This window comes from Calypte anna, chromosome W (assembly GCF_003957555.1).
Source record: "Calypte anna isolate BGI_N300 chromosome W, bCalAnn1_v1.p, whole genome shotgun sequence".
Lineage (NCBI taxonomy): Eukaryota > Metazoa > Chordata > Aves > Apodiformes > Trochilidae > Calypte > Calypte anna.
The window spans coordinates 1,807,118-1,825,180 of record NC_044276.1 but is presented as its reverse complement, the minus strand read 5'-3'; the positions used below and the strand labels follow the sequence as shown (position 1 = coordinate 1,825,180).

Here is an 18,063-nt window from a genome sequence, read left to right as displayed (position 1 = left end):
GAAGCATTGATTGGCCCCACTGAGGGCCATTGCTTCCAGAGCCTCCCCATGGCCTTTTTAGAGCACAGGCAAAGGCTCTGTAAAAGTGGCTCTGAAGAAACAGATATGTACTCATTATTATTTTTAATATTCTTTATTACTTTATTCTTTGTTATTTTTACTAAGCAGTGAGGACACTCTCTGAACTCCAGGAAAGGGGAAGGCAGAGCCTATCCCTCTCTCCACTCTGGTGAGACCCCACTGCAGTGCTGGGTCCAGTTCTGGAGCCCCGAGCACAAAAAGGACCTGGAGCTGTTAGAACAAGTCCAGAGGAGGCCACAAAGATGATCAGAGGGCTGATCATCAGGAGGTCCATAGGACAGCCTTATCAGGTCTAATCAGGGCTTGTTGGGAAACGGCGAGGGAAAAATAATGCAACCAATATGGTTGATAAACAGGCTTCAACTTTATTGCGCAGTAACTTTTACTTATATAGTGTTTCTGTGACCACACCCCCGTCACCAAACATCAACATAACGTTTTATTGGACACCCAGTGTGTTTACCTGTAGCACAGCAAATCCCTGGTGCAGGTATCACAGGATTGTGGGCCGATCTCATTGGTCCCTCAAACATGGGGTTGGGCATGGAAAAGGGGTCACACCCCCTACCTTTTGGGAACATTTGAGAGCATTCTACGACAAGGGCTGGCTTTGAAGTAAGGGAAGGTTTCTCAGGATTTAGTAATTTAGGGCTTGCAAAGCTGCAGGGGTGGAGATGAAACAAGCTAACTGGCAGATGTGCTTGAGTGTCTTGATGCAGAGCAAGTTTTGAGTTTTTGGTCCATTTTTTCAGATGATGCCCCTTGGTTCTCCCCCTCCCATCATGCACAACCAGGAAGGACCTGGCTCCATTTCTTGCTGATACCAAATGAGTTATCACAGAATCATAGAATATGCTGGGTAGGAAGGGACACTTCAGGATGATCAAGTCCAACTCTTGTCCTGTGTAGGGTACTCCCAGGATCACACCATGAGCCTGAGAGCATCATTCAAACACTTAGACTCAGTCAGGAGTCATTGCTTAGAAGTAATGAAGTTGTTCCATCGCTCAACTGCCCTTTGTGGAAAAACCTTTCCCTGATATCCAACCTAAACCTCCTCTGCTTAATTTTATAGCCTTCCTATCATTTTCGCAAGTCCTCTCATTGGTCACAGGAGTGAAGAAATCAGAATCAGCCCCATCTCTTCCCCTTGTGAGGATCCATAGACTGCAATGGGGTCTCCCCTCAGCCTCCTTTTCTCCCAAATGAACAATCCAAGTGACTTCAGTTGCTCCTCATAAGTCATCCCTTCCAGACCCTTCACCATCCTTGTTACTCTCCTTTGGACACCCTCCAACGCCTTGATGCCTTTTCTATACTGGAGTGCTCAAAACTGCACACGGTACTCACAGTGAGGCCGTACCGTACCAGTGCAGAGTAGAGCAGGACAGCCACCTCCCTGGGCTGGCTAGTGACACTGTGCTTGATGTACCCCAGGACATAGTTGGCCCTCCTGGCTGCCAGGACACACTCCTGTCACATGTCTAGTTTGCTCTGCACCACAGCCCCTGCTGGCAGTGTCCCCATCCATGGCTATGCAGGGCCAGTTACACACCCATGGCTTTCTCTGCCAGGGTTTCACTTGCCAGCCCAGAACAGCTCCCTCCAGGCTCTCCCACCTTCCCTCCCCTCTCTCCCAGCACAGCCCAGTTGCTGCTGGATTCACACCAGTGCCCACCCCAGACTGCTCTGGGCAGTCCCAACACAGCCCCAGCCCCTCTGAAGGGCACAGCAGCTCATGAGGGGGCAGAGAGAGCTCAGAGCCCCAGATGGGTGACCATGCATGGCACAAGGAGCAGGAGGCACCCTGTGTCCCCTGCTCTCCCTCCAGGAGATCCGCAGAGCTCTGCAGCCCCTTGGGGCACTCCCCTCTCCCCAGCCCAGCACAACAGCCCTGGCCCTTGTGCTCCTCAAGAGCTCTGACTGCTCCAGGCACAGAGCAGCCTTCCCAGGGCTGCTGCAGCCAGGGAGGGGTTTTCACTTCCCATTCATTCCTGATACATAGAGCAGAGAAAGAAGAAAAAAAAAAAATTCCTGAGGTACATTTATTTCACTTTAATCCAGTGGAGGCTCTCCATTTACACAAAGTTTCTTTCTCGGCCATAAAAGATGGGTGGATAGTAAAGTAGGAAGGATGAATAATGACGTTACATTCCCTTCCCATTCATTCCTGCTGCACTTAGGAGGGATCTCAGAGAAAAAAAAATGTTGAAGGTTCATTTATTTCACTTAATACAAGCCACTACCCTATTAACATAAAGTTACTGTATCACACAAAATAGGTGGAAAATGAGGAGGGGAATACTACCGATATTTCTTTAAAAAGAATAGCTTACAAGGGGGAAAAAGGGAAAAAAAAGGAAAAAGAGAAAAGACAAACTTGATAGTTCATGGCATACACCTGCAGCCAATTGCAGATGAAGTCAGGCAGTCTATATCAGTCATCAGCTTCCTCAGAAAACCCTTGAGCTCCTGGTTCCTCATGTTGTAGAAGAAGGGGTTCGATACTGGAGGAACCACCAAGTACAGAACTGCCACCACCAGGTCCAGAGATGGGGGAGAGATGGAGGGAGGTTCAGGAAGGCAAAGATGGCTGTACTGATAAAAAGGAAGACGACAGCCAGGTGAGGGAGGCATGTGGAAAAAGCTTTGTGCCTTCCCTGCTCAGAGGAGATCCTCAGCACAGCCCTGAAAATTGCCACTTATGACATCACTATGAAAACAAAACAGAAAAAGGCTACACAAGGACTGACCACAAGAAGCCCAAGTTCCCTGAGGTAGGAGTGTGAGCAGGAGAGCTTGAGGATCTGGGGGATTTCACAGAAGAACTGGTCCAGGGCATTGCCCTGGCAGAGGGGCAGGGAAAATGTATTGGCTGTGTGCAGAAGAACACTGAGAAACCCAGTGTCCCAGGCAGCTGCTGCCATGTGGACACAAGCTCTGCTGCCCAGGAGGGTCCCGTAGTGCAGGGGTTTGCAGATGGCCATGTAGCGGTCGTAGGACATGATAGTCCGGAGATAAAACTCTACTGAAAGAAGGAAGACAAAGAAGAAAAGCTGTGCAGCACATCCCTTGTAGGAGATGTCCGTGTTATCCCAGAGGGAATTGGCCACGGCTTTGGGCAGAGTGGTAGAGATGAATCCCAGGTCGAGGAAGGAGAGGTTGAGGAGGAAGAAGTACATGGGGGTGTGGAGGTGGTGGTCACAGGCGATGGTGGTGATGATGAGGCCGTTGCCCAGGAGGGCAGCCAGGGAGATGCCCAGGAAGAGCCAGAAGTGCAAGAGCTGCAGCTCCCGCCTGTCTGCAAATGCCAGGAGGAGGAACGGGCTGATGGAGCTGCTGTTGGACATCGGCTGCTTTTAAAAGGCATGGAGAGCTGTTTGAAGAGGAAACACAATAATTTAGGAGACAATTCTATGAAAAAATCCCCCTCTCAATCCTACAAAGATGCAATTTTCTTCAGCCATGGTTGTTGCTGTCTCTGTCAAGAGGCCAGGGACTCTTAACAGGCTGCCAAGGAGTTGTCCCAGCTCTGCAACAGGGGCTTAAAGAGAATTGTGGGGACAGGGGGCAATCCTAGAGTGGACATTTTTCATATGTGATTGTTAGTGATGCCAAAGGCATTTCAGATACTCTCCTCCCTGCATAAAAGATTCCTGACAAGAAAATGCAGTTTTAGAAGTTTGGGGGTTTTTTGTTAGAGCTTACCCCATCTCCTCTGGGGAGTGTTCTTGTGTATCAGAAACCCTCAGCATTGCTGCAGCACTCAGGCAGAACAGAGTGAGCAAAGAGCATTGCCTGCAGCTGCATGCAGAGAAGGGGGAGCTGGGCTGTGTCTCTGTCTCTCCCTGCTGAGAGCAGAGGGACCCAGCTCAGAGCACTCAGTGTCTCAAGGTCACAGCACCCCGTTTCCAGCCCAGGACACAGGAGGCTCATTGTGCCCCATGGAAGGCAGCTCACAGTTTGCACAGACGCCCCAAGGAGACAGCCCAGGGATGGAATGAGGGCATCTGATGAAGGGAGGTCAGCTCCCTGCCCAGCCTCACTCAGACTGCACTGCCCAGAGCTTCCCAGGGCAGAGCACAGCTGGACACCTCCTTGCCTGAAACCATCTGCATGGGAGGAGCCACAAGAGCTGTGCCTACAGCTGAAACTCCTGGTCCCAGCCTGACATCAAAAACAAGAGCAGCTGAGGGGGGCATGGAGAGAGGCAGAGGGGCACTCAGGAAAGCCTTTCCCTCCCCCAGCAGTGCACAACCCCTCCCAGATGGTGATAATGCCTGGCAGGCACCTCCAGCCCGTGGGCAGGGGGAGGTGGGAACATGGCAGCACAGAGTGACTTAAACAGATGGAGGAGGAGGTGCCCAACACCCCAGACCCCAGGGGCTGGCTGAGGGCTGTGCTGTCACACAGACCCTGATAAACCTGGGAAGGTGATGCTGGATATATCTTTGAGGTAAAGGAGGGTGAAAGCACTGGATGAGGTTCCTAGCACACAGGAGGGTTATGGTGAGGGATTCACAGCCCCTGATCTCACCTCCCCAGATGAGGTTTCCTCCCACCCTAACAAGAGAAAGTGGAAGTGCAGCCTGAGGAAAGCCAAGCTTCCCATCAGGAATCTGTCCCCTGAGAGTGTATATGAAAATCCCCTGCAAAATACTGTGGGTATGATCTGGATCCGAGAGCAGTGCTGTCCCACAGAACCCTTTCAAAACGAGAAGGACCCTACCCTATGCTCCCTGTCTCCTGCCAGCCACAGCTTCTGCCAGCACCAGGGAGCTCCCTGGGCATGCTGAGAGCTGTCCCTGGCAGGCAGGCAGCAGAGTCCCTGCCCCAGCACACAGCCCCTGGGCTGCAGGACACAAGTACACTGAAGTACAGCCAGCCCTGGGCACCCCTGCCAGCACACACCCCCTCAGCCCCTGCAGCCATCCCCAGCAGAAGGCAGCCCCATGCCCTCTCTCTCTGACGCTGCTCCAGGACAGCCCTGCTCTGCCAAACCTTTTCCTCCTGCCCACCAAAATCCTCCAGATGGATCCCATCAGCTGTGGCACAGGCGACCACCTGGAGAAGACCCCCTACAGGAAGCCCAGCTTCACTGCCCTGCAGCCAGAGGTTCACCATGGCAGAGGCTAAGATTTCTCCCCCAGGCAGCTCTCAGCTCTCCTCCCAGCCCAGGCTGCCTTTTTCCTCTCTCTCCCTCCTCTCCCCTGCCCTGCTTCCTGCAGGCAGTGCCCTCAGCCCTGCTGCACTCTGCAGAGGAGCTGCTCCTGCCCAGATCTCTCTCTCTGCAGCACTCTCTGCTTGCCAGCAGCTTTCTCAGTCTCAGGAGCCTGGCCCAGCAGCCACTTGCTCAACTCTCTCGGGGCTCCCTCTAGCCCTCCCTGGGTCTCCCCAAGAACCCAATGTGACACACACTGAAGTCATTGCTCATGTCCCCTCCCTCCTTTCGAGCACAGCCAGTTCCCCTCTAGAGACACAATTTCTACTTCTCCCACTCTCCCACAGGACACCCAGGCAGTGCCAGGGGGAATCTCCTTTCCCTCCTCTTCCCCTGCAAGCCACGGGTGCCACTGGAGGTGCCAGGGGTGGTCCAACCTCAGTCAGGGCAGCCTCTCAATTGTGGTGCCAAGCAGAGCCCTGTGGGGGCTACAGGAAATGTCAGAGCACTCCAGCACAACCACCTGCTGCTGGCACAACAGCACAGGACTGTAACAACCCATGGCCTGACCCAGACAACAGCCACAGGAGATTCCATCTCCCAGGCCAGAGTTTCCCTTTGAGGGAAAAGTTACCCTCTGAGGGTAAACAAAGAGTGACAGCCTCCTGAGACCATCCAAATACCTCTTGATCAGATTAACATGAAATTACACTCAAGGTCTTTTTCTGTACAGTCATAATATCAGTTCTGTTCCTCTAACAATTAAAGTTTTTTTTCAAGCAAGATTTAGGGATCACAAATCGCTCATAAGTATGTATGAATATATATATTAAAAAGGCACAAAAATAGATACTTCATTGTTCAGGCTGTGCAATCACAAAGGCTGATTGCTTGGATCACAAAAACCACATACTCAAATGACATCTCAACAGTCCAATCCCCTCACCCCATGAGTCCAAATATCCTAAGGCATCATGATGTCATAAGGCAATATCATAAGGCAATGATATCATGATGGCTACAAGCTTAGCATCTTCACTCCAGCTTCTTCAATTCAGGAAGTGGTGAATTTAGTTCTCCAAACGCATTTCTAATTCAATTGTTCAGGAAGTGCACTTTACAACTGATGTGTTTTAGTTCACTAAAACTGCACTCCAAATCAGAGACTTTTTGGTTTCATCACATGCAGTAACATTATTCGCTATGCACAGTGATCACAAACTTCACAATAGTAGAGCATTACAAAACCAAAAAAGAATGGAAAATTTACACAAATGCAGCACAATTACAAATACAAAAAGAACACATAATTTATTTTGTCTCAGTTTTGGTTGTTCTGTAAAGTTCGGCAACCTTCATATATCCCATAATCATGGATAAGTTTTCCATATTAACTGCATTCCATTTTCACATATACCCTTGCCATACATGTATCTACTTTTGTTACTCAGCTAGTAAATTTCCAGGAGACTCCCTAAATTTATTGCTTTGATATTTCTACTACTTCTATTCTTCTACTTCTGTAAAATCATTGCATATGTTTCTTTAAACTGCTACTTCTATTTCTCTAAAACTACTGCTTCACAAGAAATCAATCAATCAAGAAAGCAAGGAAGATGTTCTGGGGCTTTCATCTTGATTCTTTTCTACTGAGCTCTCTCGTTCAATCGTCATGAAAAACTATTGGAGTTTTTATTGTCTTACTTCAGGAGACAACTGAGAGAAGCCTTACTGCAAGCTGCTCGAGGTGTCCCATCACATCACCCATGGTGTCACAGAGGTTTCAGGAGAGCTAATAAAGCATATCTCCTTACAGGCAAGGAGCAGTAACGCTCCTCTGAAGAGCTGTGCCAGCTCCTGGAGTCTACAGGCATCTACAAGGTGGTGAAGGGGCTGGAGAACAAGTGTTCTGAGGAGAGACTGAGGGAATTGGGAATGTGCACTTTGGAGAAGATGAGGCTGAGAGGAGAGCTTCTTGCTCTCTACAACTCCCCGAAAGGAGGTGGTGTTGAGGTGGGTTCTGGCCTCTTCTCTCAAGTGAACAATAAGAGGACAAGAGGACATGGCCCGAAGTTGCACCGGGGAGGTTTAGGTCAGATCTGAGGAAGAATTTCTTTCCTGAGAGAGTAGTTAGGTGTTGGAACAGTCTGCCCAGGAAGGTGGTGGAACCACCATCCCTGAAAGGATTTAAAAACCATGTAGTAGAGACGATCCTGCTCTGTTGCTGTCAGCATTGTCCTGCAGTCTACTGCCTCCCTCTTTTAATGCTCCCTCAGCTGCACACCCAGCCTTCTGTGCAGGAAAAGTGTCCAGGATCCCATCCTGCCACGTCCGTTTAGGAGGGCATCTTAATTGTAAATAGTTTTCTGGATTTTCCTTATTTGGTAAAAAAAACTTCATGATGCTAAAACAAATATTAAATCTCAAATTTTGGATAGGACATTGTCCTGGTTTGGGCCAGGATAAAGGTGATTTTCTGTCTTGTACTTTTGCTTTAAGCTAAGTCTCTCCTAAGTAGTTGCACTTGCTGAAATTAACAGCAAGTTTCTCAGATAGTGTGTGCTTCTAGGACTGATAACACTCGATGTTTATAGTTACTGCTAGAGACTGGTATGCAGAGCCAAGGACACTGCTCAGCTCTGAGGAAAACATTTTACCCTTTCAGAAGGAATAAAGAGGTCCCACCTGCAGCCCTCCTTTGGGGAGGAATGGACAAGATAGATGCCAGAATTGACCAAACAGAGTATTCCATCCCATATACGTCATACTCATAAATTTGAGGCATCACGAGGGACAAGCCATGATTTCCTGCTTCCATCTTCCGGCTGCCTGCCCTTCCTGCCCTTCCTGCTTCCCTTCCTTCACCCGGCATCCTGGAAGGATTCCGTCCGTTCGCCTGCCTGTGGTCCTGATCCGCGCCAGCCTGTATCTGTGTGTTCCTGCCTCCAGTTCCCGACTGCTGCCGACTCCAGGAGTCCAGCCTGGACTTTCCCAGGGCTGCCCTGCAGCCTCGGTGGTGATGTGAGAGTTATTGGGGGAAAAGGGGGGAGGAATGGGGTATCCATTTTCCTGTAGATTTGTCTATATTTAGTAATTTTTCCTATTTATCATTACTGTTTCATTAAAGTTGTGTAGTTTAGTTTCCAACCCATAAGTCTCTCTCCCTTATTCTCTCTCCTTTCTTTATCAGGGAGGAGAGAGAGATTAATAGAGAGTATCTGTTACTCGGTTTTATTGCCGGGCCAGTGTTAAACCGTGACAGATTTATCTGCGCCCAACGTGGGGCCAGAGCTAATTGGCTTGAGTCCAGTTCAAATTTTGACCAATTTGCAGGAATAGTTTTATTTCCAACTCCAGTGGAAGAATGGCTTCACTGAGTGGGAATCAGACCTTTTCCTTTGGAAATTTCACAGGGTCGGAGATTAAACCAATCATGCCTTACCTTTGGTAGTTAGGGTATGTGATCTGCTTATTCGCAGCTGGAATTGCTGTTAATATGTGGTTTTCCTTTCATAAGAGCTGCTTAATAACCTTCGTTGCAGTATGGTCCTCAATATTGATGTATATCATGGTGCATTGTGCAGTGGTGTTTCATACAAGGATTAAGAACTTTGTTGGTAATTACATTTTCCACCTTCTTTTGAGGAAATATACCACTCTTGGGCTGAGTTCAATGGATTCTAGTCAAAATGGCATTATGATTGTTATAGTTTTGAACCTCCTGATTCTTGTAGGCATTGTTGTTCAGGTGTCTGTGAATATTCTCATGTACTATCATATGTTGGTGAGGAGTAAGACAACTACAACAAGGGGAACGAGCACACCTCGTAAAGAGAGCACCCGCACTCCTGCCTTCGCAGCCGCTTCTCGCCCCCCCTCACGCAAGGGCACAACTCAGATAAGGCCGGCGAGCATTGCCAGCGTATCTGCTACAGCTGCATCTACTGTCTCTACCCCCACAGACACTGCTGCTGCTCAGAAAACAAGCCCTGCTGCTGCTACTGCTGCAGACACCACAGCCTCTCCCCCTCAGCCCACACAGTTACTTTTTGACCCTGTAACTAGGAGAAAAGGAAAACAATGGAAATCAGAAATGAGCCTTAACCCTTCCAAGTCTGAACGAGATGACCAGGTGTGGTATACATGTGGAACTGAAAATATAAAATATGCCTCTCGGTCCAGTTTTTTTTCCTTCACCCGGCTGTCTGGTGGAGAATGCGGGCAACCTGCAGAAAACCTAGCTGGCACAGAAACTGCAAGAACATTCTCCCTGTAAGGTATGATCAACAAGCTCTCTGGACAGGAAACCCCTGAGCAGAAGGAAGCCAGGAGGATGGAATCCCATGGTATGGAATCCCACGGAGGAACCAGAAGAAAAAAAAAAAATAAAAAAATAAATTAATTAAAGTAAAGTATAAAGTATGGAATCCCACGGAGGAACCAGAAACCCATGAGGAACCAGAAATCTCTTTGGAAAACCCTGAGCAGAGGGAAACCAAGCCAGAAGAGCAGATACAGGAGGGAGAATAATAACTAGAAGAACAATTTGCAGAGACTTTGTGAAGAGTGCTCAGACAACTTGCAGAGACTTTGCCAGAAAGGGGCTGACATCGAGCGAATATATGGGTATGCTTAATTCCCCTTAAAGAAGGTTGAAAGAAAGAAGGTTGAGAATTCTCCCCAAAATACGTGTAAGGGTTGAGAATTCTCCCTAAAAATATATGTAAAATAAGTTATATGTTATATGTAAGTTATATGTTTAAATCTTGTAAGTTATATTTTTGTGTAAAAATCCTCTAACCTCTCGGCGCCTCCTCGATGCTCTTAGTTGAGTGTCCCGTGGGGCCCGAAGAAAAATCCTGTAAGTGTATTCTTGTGTATAAAAAATCGTGCTATGTAAATGTCTATGTAAAAAAAAAAAAAAAAAAAAGGGGGGGAAATGTAGTGAGACAGGACCAGGTGCCCTGAGTTATTGATGAGTGGGTGTGGGTTCACCTGTGTCTGGCCTCCCTCCTGAGCATGTGCAGGAGCACGGGGCCAATAAGAGAGCAGCTGACACCCACAGAGAGAGCTCTCACTCTTCAGTGACGATGGAGAAGCCCACAGCTCGAGGAGCCCCAGGAGCAGGCAAGAAGGGGTAGATCCCGAGGCCACAGGAACAGCCCTAGGACATCGTCCAGGAATGGGCTAAACCCCGAGGCCTCAGGAGCAGCCCTAGGGGCAAGAATGGCTCCTCCCGCAACACGGCTGGTAAATACCATATGTTTATCTCAAGGATTGTCTGACAGACACCTGGTCGCCCAAACCTAGCAGGGTTCCAGGAAACAAAGATAAGAAATGACTCATCCCAGGAAGCCTGGAGATTTGTATGTATCAGGGCCATCTTGAATGAAGGGACCCCCCCCTTCTTTTGGGGGATAAATAACCCTAGGAAAAGACGGGAAAGGTAGGCTTCTTCGGCTCGACGTCTCCTCAGCTCGTCACCCTGATTTCCAGCTACGAAAAGGCATAGCAGCGACTCAACGGCGAAAACCTGGAGCAACCCCAGCCCGAGGAACCAGGAGACTCTCCAGCCTGAGGCCTGGCCCTGTGTTTTGTTTCTCCCTTTGTTACTCTTAATGACCATCGATTAAGGTGATTACTTTATACAAAAGGCCTTGTTGCTAGTAAAAGTGGCTTTCCCTGTTTAGAAATAAACTTTTGTAACTAATTTTAAATCCAGCAGTCTGGTTACTTTTTAATTCAAGCGTCATCTCTGAGTCAGTGGCTGAATTTTCCTCATAATTAATATATAAAATAATACGCAGATCGCGACACCAGGTGATAGAGGAAATAGAGGATACTGCCTCTCCTCATAGAGCAGCTAGAGCAGACTCTAAAGCAGAGTCAGCTGAGGACTCAGACTCAGAATATGCTCAGTCCTATTCCATGAGAGACTTGCATACTCTGAGAAAAGACTACAGCCGTTTTTCAGGTGAACCACTCCTCTCTTGGTTACTCCGATGCTGGAATGAAGGGGCTGCTACCATAACATTAACTCAGAAGGAAGCCAGGCAGTTGGGATCCCTGGCCAAAGAAGCAGGTATTGATCGGGCATTTGGGGAAAGGGATGGAACTACCAGCCTATGGAAACGACTCTTGTCAGCTGTAAGGGAGAGATATCCCTATAAAGAGGAAATAGACTGCCCACAGGTCAAAGCAGCCAAACTTGGAAAAGCTATCAGGTATCTGGAAGAATTGGCTGTATGAGACGTGATCTATAATGATGATGACATTGAAGGTCCTTATCACGTACCGTGCCCTAGGACTATGATGCAAAGGTTTGTGCATGCTGCGCCACCACCTTTTAACCACACACTGTCAGTAATGCCATGGGTTCCTGCAGATGTGGATGCAACTGTGGGTGATGTGATTAAAACAGTACGAGAGTGTGAAGATGCTTTCATAGCCCCTTGTCGGGCCTGGGTCTCAGCTATAAAGAGAACATCTGAGAAACTGCAGTCACCTTTTTTCCTCAGATAGGAATAGGATGCCGCATTGCAGCCATTAAGAGGAGACGCCCTCCTATGAGACGGAATGGAGAGAAACAGAATTCAGCAAGAGGAATCCTATGGGCACTCCTGTGTGAGTATGGAGAGGACATGAAAAAGTGGGACCAGAAACCTACTGCTGTCCTAGAGGAGCAAGTTTGTAAGTTGCTGAATAAGACGAAGGCAAAAGGAGGTCCTTCTAAAAAAGATGGCTGCTCAAATCTCCAGTGTGGAGTTACCCAATCCAAATATGCTGGTGACTCAAGATCCCTGTACATCAGGTGTGATTACTGGGGATGCAAACTCCAGAAATGCAAATACTGATAATGTTGTATGTGCTCAAGCTTAGACATGCCCTTCCCTCCAGCCAGGTGGAGGAGAGTGAAAACCGAATCTATTGGATTATGTGGATTCGATGGCCTGCACACTAGAGCCACAAAAGGATAAAGCCTTGGTGGACACTGGTGCACAGTGCACCCTAATGCCATCGAATTAGAAAGGGACAAACTCCATCACTATTTCTGGACTGATGGGGATCTAAAGAACTGACTGTTGTGAAGGCTGATGTGAGCCTCACTGGAATAAAGTGGCATAAACACCTGATAGTGACTGGTCCAGATGCTCCGTGCATCCTTGGCATAGACTACCTCAAGGGAGGTGATTTCGAGGACCCGAAAGGGTACCGGTGGTCCTTTGGTACTGCAGCTATTAAGATTGAGAATGCAGAATGGCTGTATGCTTTATTTGGCCTTTCAGATAAATCCTTTGTAGTGGGATTGCTGAGAACTATAAACCAGCGGGTGTCAACTGCTACTTCACTAGTGCATCGAAGAGAATATTGTGTCAACAGAGATGCTGTGATCCCCTTTCACAAGCTGATCCGGCAACTAGAGAGCCAAGGAGTGATCGGCAAGACTCACTCACCCTTCAACAGTCCTGTATGGCCAGTGCGAAAGCCTAATGGAGAGTGGAGGCTGACAGTGGACTATCGTGCCCTGAATGAGGTTACACCGCCACTAAGTGCTGCTGTGCCGGACATACTAGAACTTCAGTATGAGCTGGAGTCAAAGGCAGCCAGGTGGTATGCGACTATTGACATTGCTAATGCATTTTTTGCTATTCCTATAACACCAGAACGCAGAGCAGTTTGCTTTCACCTGGAGAGATGTCCAGAACACTTGGAATCGACTGCCCCAGGGGTGGAAACACAGTCCTACCATCTGCCATGGACTGATCCATGATCCCTTGGAAAAGGGTGGAGCTCCAGAACATCTACAGTACATCGATGACATCATTGTGTGGGGTGACACAGCAAAGGAAGTCTACGAGAAAGGTAAGAAGATAATTGAAATCCTTCTAGAGGCTGGTTTTGCTATTAAAAGGAGCAAGGTCAAGGGACCTGCACAAGAGATACAGTTTCTGGGGGTTAAGTGGCAAGATGGATGTCGCCACATCCCAATGGACGTGATTAACAAAATAACAGCTATGGCCCCACCAACTACCAAAAAGGAAACTCAGTCCTTCTTAGGAACTGATGGTTTCTGGAGGATGCATATTCCTCTTTATAATCAGATTGTGAAACCTCTCTATGAGGTTACTCGGAAGAAGAAAGACTTTAAATGGGATTTAGAAAAACAAGATGCTTTTGAGAGTATTAAACAGGAGATTGTGCAGGCAATGGCCCTCGGACCAATTCGAACAGGGCCAGACATCAAAAATGTGCTTTACACTGGAGATGGTGGTGATGGTCCTTCATGGAGCCTCTGGCAGAAAGCCCCAGGAGAGACTCGAGGCCGGCCTCTAGGATTTTGGGGTCGAAACTACAAAGGCTCCGAAGCCAACTACACAGCCACTGAAGAAGAGATACTGGCCACATACGAAGGAGTTAGAGCTGCTTCAGAAGTGATTGGTACTGAAGCACAGCTCCTCCTGGTGCCACGATTGCCTGTACTGGGTTTAATGTACACAGGTAGAGAATTTTCCCATCATGCTACCGATGCTACCTGGAGTAAATGGATTGCTTTAGTCTCACAGAGAGCTAGGATAGGAAGACTCAATCATCCAGGAATTGTAGAAGCAATAACAAATTGGCCAGAAGGCAAACACTTTGGAATGCCACCAGGAAAAGTGGTAAAATGGGCTGAAGAAGCCCCACCATACGACCAACTACCAGAGAATGAAAAAAAATATCCTCTTTTCACTGATGGATCCTGTCGCCTGGTAGGAGGCCATCGAAGGTGGAAAGCTGCTGTATGGAATCCTACACGACTAGTTGCAAAAACAGATGAAGGAGATGGTGAGTTAAGCCACTTTGCAGAGGTAAAAGCCATCCAATTGGCTTTGGACATTGCTGAACAAGAAAAGTGGCTGAGACTTTATACTGACTCATGGATGGTAGCAAATGCCTTATGGGGTTGGTTAAAGCAGTGGGAACAAAACAACTGGCAACATAGAGATAAATCTATCTGGGCTGCTGAACTCTGGAAAGACATTGCTGCTAGGTTAGAGAAACTTGATGTAAAAGTGCGTCATGTAGATGCCCACGTACCTTTATATCGAGCTACTGAGGAAAATGAAAACAACCAACGAGCAGATGAGGCTGCTCAAGTGTTCCAAATAGATCTGGACTGGGACCATAAAGGTGAAATGTTTTTGGCCAAATGGGCCAACAGTGCTTCAGGTCATCAAGGCAGGGATGGAACATATCGATGGGCTCGTGACCAAGGGGTGGATTTATCTTTGGATGCTATTGCGCCAGTTATCCACGATTGTGATGTATGTGCTGCAATTAAGCAAGCTAAAAAGGTTGAAACCTCTGTGGTATGAAGGGAGATGGTCAAAATATAGGTATGGAGAGGCCTGGCAAGTTGACTACATCACACTGCCTTAAACCAGCCAGGGTAAGCGCTATGTGCTTACAATGGTGGAGGCAAGTACAAGATGGCTGGAAACATATCCTGTGCTTCATGACACAGCCCGGAACACTATCCTGGGCCTAGAGAAACAAGTCTTGTGGAGACATGGTACACCAGAAGGAACTGAGTCCGATAATGGAACTAATTTCAAAAATACTCTTATAAATACTGGGCCAAAGAACATGGTATTGACTGGATATACCATATTCCCTATCATCCACCAGCCTCAGGGGAAACGGAAAGGTACAATGGGCTGTTAAAAACTACCTTAAAGGCAATGAGTGGTGGAACTTTTAAAAACTGAGACAAGCACTTGGCAAAAGCTACCTGGTTTGTGGGAAAACAGTCCGCCGAGGCTTAAGGATTCCATGTGCACATCAATATGATTGTATGAAATCGTTTATTAACAACTTGCGCTCACTTTATATAGAGAAGTCTTGTTTACACCATCTTATCATGCAGGTGGCTTTGTATTCCAATTACACATTCCATTCTCAAGGAAAGATTCTTCTCACATCATTATTTTCCTCTTCTGTTGCCAATTAAGTTATCTCTTTCCCATTAGCTCATTCTCAGAAAGCCTCTAACTAGGCCTCAATAACCATTAACCCAATGTGGCCTAAATTGAAGTAAGTCAGGATTGCTCACAACCTGTATAATTCTGAACTGTTTCCCCAACACTGGTTAGTTAACACCAGGGGTTCCATCAATCGAGCTGGTCCTGCTCAGTCAGATCTTCTACACACAGTAGATGGGGACAAAGTGCCTGTGGTGCAGGAAAAGAATCTGCTAGGGAAAACAGTTTGGGTTTTTCCTGCCTCGGGCAAAGGCAAACCCATTCGTGGGGTTGCTTTCGCTCAAGGGCCTGAACACACTTGGTGGGTGATGATGAAAGATGGAGAAGTACAATGTGTACCACAAGGGAATCTAACACTAGGTGAGAATTCCTAATTTTTGCTTGTCTAGCTTAATCAGTAATGCATGGACTCTTTGGGAGTTATGAACTTGTATTCCACCTTAACTACTGTTATGTGAATTGTTGCATAAACTAACAGTGTTCTATGAGTGTTTTTCTGGATGATTTTGTGGTGATGAAACCAGAACTACATTCATTGTCTGGCATCCAGTAACTTCCTTGAAGTTACCATCTGCAACCTGCAACTTGTGGACCATGGACATGAACTGTGAAGATTCCTCCTTCTTTTGAGAATCTGCTACAATAGATGAACATCTGCAATCATAGACTGAATTACTTAGTGAATTTTAGCATAGAGAGATAGTAGTGATTTGTGTATAGATATGTTTAGGGATAAGAGATAGTAATGATTGGAGCATGACGCAAATGGTATGGAATAAGGGGTGGAATGTCCTGGTTTGGGCCAGGATAAAGGTGATTTTCTGTCTTGTACTTTTGCTTTTAGCTAAGTCTCTTGTAAGTAGTTGCACTTGCTGAAATTAACAGCAGGGGTGCAGGATACAGCAGGTGCAGGGATAAAACTTCTCTCCTGTATGGATGCGGTGATGACGTGATACAGAGGAACTCTGGGTGAACTCCTTCCAAAACTCCAGACACTTATAGGTTTTCTTTCCCTTGTGGATGCGGCGATGCTCTGACAAATTGGAACTCTGGTAAAACTCCTTCCCACACTCCAGACACTTATAGGGTTTCTCCTCGTGTGGATGTGGCGATGCTGTGTTTAATTGGAACTCCAGTTAAACTCCTTCCCACACTCGGAACATTTAAAGGGTTTCTCACCCGTATGGATCCGTTGATGCTGGATAAAATCTGATCTTCTGCTAAAACCTTTCCCACAGTCAGGGCAGGTGTAGGACATGGTGTTTGTGTGATGGTGTCACTGTTGGATCAAATCCAAGCTGTTGCATTTTCTGATGGTTAAGATGGGCTTAGTGGATCCTAAACCTTCTCCTGCGTTGCTTGCTGATGTCAAATTTTAATCCTGGGTGGATTCAGTGACCACATTTTGACCAAAGTTTTTCCTATCCCTAGGGCACCCAGGAAGGTTTTTACCCAGATGGCCAGATGGAGTCACCCCGTCTTTGAGAAACAAGCCATAGTTTGCTAATAAAGTAGAATTTGGGCTTTCTGTGGGGTGAGGGCTCCCAAAATCTACATCAAACATACAGTGGGTGAAAATGGACTGCGAGGTGGAATAGGGAGGTTACCCATAGAGTTGGACTCCCACTGATTATTCTTTACTTCACCTTTAGTAGCTACACTGGCACTAAAAATCAAAAGGGGCCATTGTATTGTGCAGGGAGGTCTGGGGTTTTGAGCCACTCTTTGCTTGAGCTGTGATGACCCAATTGTGCTGGCACTGCAAGAGGTAATTTAGGACTCCCCCATTGCTGTGTTAAACCCCCAGGGTGATTCAGGGGTCTTATATCTCACTCAACCACTTCGATATGAGTTTGGGTCCCCTGTAATGGTACCAAATCCCACCATGACCTTGGGATTCCCCTGTCACACCCACATGCAGGATGAGCTGCTATCCACTGGAATGAGTGGGGGTCTCCTGAGATATTTTGGGAGTCTCCAATTGTGGCTCCTGAGCCCTGGGGTTATTAAGTCCCCCGAAAGGATTCTGGACTTGCCATTATTAGCCCCTGGCTCCAGGGTGATTTGAGGGTCCCCAGTTTCTTCCCCAAAAATCCTCGGGATGACCTGGGGATCCCCTATCACAGCCCTGCAAACCAGAAAGAGTTGGGAATCCGTGTATGAGGTGGGGGAGACCCATTCATGGCTTTTCCACCCTCCTTAAAACCTTGGGGGGGTCACCAATCCCACCACCCAGGGATAAGTTTATTTCCCCCCTCTCACCCATCCCCCTCCCTCCTCCATCTTGTGCTGCTTGCCCCCAGTTTGAGCAGTACTGGGATAACCACCTCCCTGCCATCACCTCCCATCACCTTGCAATACCTGCAGGGGGGGCACAGCCCAGGGCGGTAGGGAGGGGGGGGCGGTGCTCTGGCAGTCACCAGTTGGGGGGGCCCAGCTGCCAGGCAGGGGCTGTGGGTGCAGCCCTGGGGCGGCGGAGCAAAACCTCCCGGGAGCTGCAGCGCGATCGCGGGAAGAAAAGGTGGGGAGGGGCTTCGGGGTGGAGGAACCTGACCTGGGGGGGTTAGGTTGGAAGTTTTCAGGGGGGAGGAGTGACCTGGGGGTTCTGGGCACATCAGGCTTGTGTCCTTAGGGGGTTGGGGACATCAGGTTTGTGACATGGGCGGGGGGAGGGGACACATCACAGCTGGGTGGTGCTTACCCAACCTCAACACAAAGCTTGTGGCCCTGGAAATAAGAGGCTGTTAATTCACTGCTTTCAGGTGTAAACTCAGGGGAACAATGACCAAGCCAGTGGGT

General features: G+C 47.9%; 1 pseudogene; it reads right to left on the bottom strand.

Annotated features, from left to right (window-relative positions):
- Positions 1 to 2,469: 2,469 nt before the first annotated feature.
- On the bottom strand, positions 2,470 to 16,476 carry LOC115600041 (annotated as a pseudogene).
- Between the last annotated feature and the right edge of the window lie 1,587 nt (positions 16,477 to 18,063).